Genomic DNA, 4488 nt, shown 5'->3' with positions numbered 1-4488 from the left:
AAGTGTTGTCAACTCCTTGGCCGTGAGGGTCTCGGCTAGTGACTCGAGGGCGAGCGGCGCCATTTTGTTTTCAACTCTAAGTGCTCTGTCGGGGTTGCTAGATATGGTGATCACCCCATTTGGGCCTGGTATTTTAAGCTTCATGTACCCATAGTGTGGGATGGCGTGGAAGTTTGAGAAGGCATCCCCCCTAACAGGGTGTGGTATCCACTTTGGTAGGGCATGATGTGGATGGCCAACTCCTTGGATCGGTAGTTCTGGGAGTTCCGAAGACCGTGTCTAGGGTTATTTTTCCGCTAGACCGCGCCTCCTTTCCAGATATTATTCCTTTAAAGGTAGTGTAACTCTGTTCGATGCTCGATTTGACGATGTGCATCTTATCTAGAGTATCCTCATAAATGAGGTTTAGGCTACTATCGCCGTCCATCAAAACCTTCCAAAGTCGACAACCACTTACAATAGGGTCGAGGACTAATGCAGCTGGGCATCGGCTCGGGCCGCTCTTCGACTGATCCCGTTGTTTGAAGGTGATCGGCGTGTCTAACCACACATCAGGGGTCACATCGTGTTGGGCGTGGTCGAGCTCCCGAAGGGATATTTTACTCTAGTTTCTAGATGTGTAGGTCTCATAGATCATCAGAACCGCATCCTCATCCAAAGATGTTGTTGGATGCTTGTTACCGAGGACGGTCTCACCTCCCTTGGCCACCTGCTTTACAACCTAGAAATCTCAAAGATTGTGAGTTGGGTTGGTATTTAATAAGACCAAGTGGATTGGGCAAAACTTGTCCAGTAGCTCATTGAGTATACTTTTGGATCCTGTTACAGGCTTTCTCCTTTGCTAAGGTGGATCGAGGGGCGCGGTCCGGTGCCCAGCTTTCTCCTTTTATGTTTTTGCTTGTCATATTGCCATCTCTCGGTGCTGATCGAATTTGCTTATTCTTTTTGAGCCAACCACACATCCTCTATGGTACAAAATTTTGACACTAAATCCAATAGTTCGAAAAATGTTTGGACGCCACATCGGGCGAGGGTGTTTAAAATGCCTTTGTCTTTGATGTTATGCTGAAAAATTGCTAAAATATCTGGGTCCTGGCAATCTGGTATTTTATTCTTGACAAACAAAAACCTAGCCCAGATTTGCTGGACTATTTCCTCAGGCTGCTATTTTATGTAGACTAGATCCCAGACATTGGGGGCCCTCAGTTACTCGGGAAGTACTCGATGTGGGTGGTGGGAGGGAGTAAAAATTTGATTCCTGCCACTTGCGGGCTTGAAGCCCCGACTGCTTTTTCCCGGAATGGGTGTGATGTGTCAGACAAGTTGATCTTGAGACCCAATTCCTCAACTTCTTCCACTTGGTTGACTTCGAGGTCATCGGAAAGCTGACATCTTAGCCCTTGGCTCCATCCATACTGAGACCCTTGGACGAGGTGGGAGGAGGAGCGCGAGGCTCAGGTGTTGACTCCTGCGCATCGTACCTCAACTCTTGATGGAGGGGGAGTGATGCACCGACTAGACATCTAGGCGTGGAAACCATGCCATGAAGACTTTCATCGTTAGATGATGCTTCCATCGTTCTTTTTCAGACGCATAGCGCAACTCTCAATGAAAGCACCGATGTCAATACTAAAACTGACAGGTCTCGGGTAGGGGGTCCCAAGCTGTGAATCTCGGATCGATGGGTAACACGGGACGAAGGAGACAGTGTTTACCCAGGTTTGGGCCCTCTTTAAGAGGTAAAACCCTACATCCAGCTTTGATTGTATTGATGATGATGTATCGAGTAAAAGCTTGATCTACCTCGAGGTCGTATGTTCTGAACCCTAAGGTAGGTGATTGTGGTTATGACGCCCTCCTATGGACTAAACCCCACGACTTATATAGATACCAGGGGTAACTAGGTTTACACATGGCCGGTCGCCAACCAGGGATACACATGTCGTCATCTGGACCTGTCCTCGAAGTACAATGCCAAGTTTTCGGCAGAGTCCATCTTGATAACGTCGGGGTTCAAGGCTTTTGGAGCCCTTCGTTATGAGATTGGTGGCTATAAGCTCGGCCCATGGACTATGGGCTAACTAGGTTGGTTTCCCTTAGTCCAGGACACCATCATAGAGCAACTTTTGTAGTGTACTATTCATATGACTTGAGAATTCATTCATCATATTGCTTTGCATGATCATAGAGATGACATGTTATTTTGTGGCAAAGCCACTGTTCATCATTATAATACACGTTACACTAGATCATTGCACATCCGGGTACACTGCCAAAGGCATTCATTTTTAGTCATCATGTCAATCATATGTTTTTGAGTTGTAAGTAAAATAAAGTGTGATGTTTTGGAAATATGCCCTAGAGGCAATAATAAAATGATTATTATTATATTTCCTTGTTCATGATAATTTTGTATTATTCATGCTATAATTGTGTTATCCGAAAATCATAATACATGTGTGAATACATAGACCATAACATGTCCCTAGTGAGCCTCTAGTTGACTAGCTCGTTGATCAATAGATAGTCATGGTTTTCTGACTATGGACATTGGATGTCATTGATAACGGGATCACATCATTAGGAGAATGATGTGATGGACAAGACCCAATACTAAGCATAGCACAAGATCGTGTAGTTCGTTTGCTAGAGCTTTTCCAATGTCAAGTATCATTTCCTTAGACCATGAGATCGTGTAACTCCTGGATGCGGTAGGAGTGCTTTGGGTGTACCAAACGTCACAAGGTAACTGGGTGACTATAAAGGTATACTACACATATCCCCGAAAGTATTTGTTGGGTTGACACGGATCGAGACTGGGATTTGTCACTCCGTATGACGGAGAGGTATCTCTGGGCCCACTCGGTAATGCATCATCATAATGAGCTCAATGTGACCAAGTGTTTGGTCACGGGATCATGCATTACGGTACGAGTAAAGTGACTTGCCAGTAACGAGATTGAACGATGTATTGGGATACCGACGATCGAATCTCGGGCAAGTAACGTACCGATTGACAAAGGGAATTAAATACAGGATTGATTGAATCCTCGACATCGTGGTTCATCCGATGAGATCATCGTAGAACATGTGGGAGCCAACATGGGTATCCAGATCCCACTGTTGGTTATTGACCAGAGAGTCGTCTCGTTCATGTCTGCGTGTCTCCCGAACCCGTAGGGTCTACACACTTAAGGTTCGGTGATGCTAGGGTTGTCGAGATATTAGTATGCGGTAACCCGAAAGTTGTTCGGAGTCCCGGATGAGATCTCGGACGTCACGAGGAGTTCTGGAATGGTCCGGAGGTAAAGATTTATATATAGGAAGTCCAGTTTCGGCCATCGGGAAAGTTTTGGGGGTAATCGGTATTGTACCGGGACCACCGGAAGGGTCCCGGGGGTCCACCGGGTGGGACCACCTATTCCGGAGGGGCCCATGGGCTGAAGTGGGAGGGGAACCAGCCCCTAGTGGGCTGGTGCTCCCCCCATGGGCCTCCCCCTGCGCCTAGGGTTGGAAACCCTAGGGGTGGGGGCGCCGCACCTGACTTGGGGGGCAAGTCCCCCCTTGGCCGCCGCCCCCCCCCCCTTTGTAGATGGGATCTCCCTATATATAGTGGGGGAGGGAGGGCAGCCGCACCCAAGTCCCTGGCGCCTCCCCTCTCCCCTCGTAACACCTCTCTCTCTCTCGTTGGAGCTTGGCGAAGCCCTGCCGAGATCACCGCTGATTCCATCAGCATGCCGTCGTGCTGCTGGATCTCCATCAACCTCTCCTTCCCCTTGCTGGATCAAGAAGGAGGAGACTTCTTCCCAACCGTACGTGTGTTGAATGCGGAGGTGCCGTCCATTCGGTGCTTGATCATCGGTGATTTGGATCACGATGAGTACGACTCCATCAACCCCGTTCTCTTGAACGCTTCCGCTCGCGATCTACAAGGGTATGTAGATGCACTCCCCTCTCCCTCATTGCTAGATGACTCCATAGATTGATCTTGGTGATGCGTAGAAAATTTTAAAGTTCTGCTACGTTCCCCAACAGTGGCATCATGACCTAGGTCTATGCGTAGTTTCTATGCACGAGTAGAACACAAGTTGTTGTGCGCGTTGATTTTGTCAATTTACTTGCCGTTACTAGTCTTATCTTGATTCGGTGGCATCGTGGGATGAAGCGGCCCGGACCGACCTTACACATACGCTTACATGAGACTGGTTCCACCGACTGACATGCACTAGTTGCATAAGGTGGCTAGCGGGTGTCTGTCTCTCCCACTTTAGTCGGATCGTATTTGATGAAAAGGGTCCTTATGAAGGGTAAATAGAAATTGGCATATCACGTTGTGGTTTTGGCGTAGGTAAGAAACGTTCTTGCTAGAAACCTATAGCAGCCACATAAAAACATGCAACAACAATTAGAGGACGTCTAACTTGTTTTTGCAGCATGTGCCATGTGATGTGATATGGCCAAAAGGATGTGATGAATGATATATGTGAT

Source organism: Triticum dicoccoides, chromosome 4A, assembly GCF_002162155.2.
Source record: "Triticum dicoccoides isolate Atlit2015 ecotype Zavitan chromosome 4A, WEW_v2.0, whole genome shotgun sequence".
NCBI lineage: Eukaryota > Viridiplantae > Streptophyta > Magnoliopsida > Poales > Poaceae > Triticum > Triticum dicoccoides.
This window is presented reverse-complemented; position numbering follows the sequence as displayed.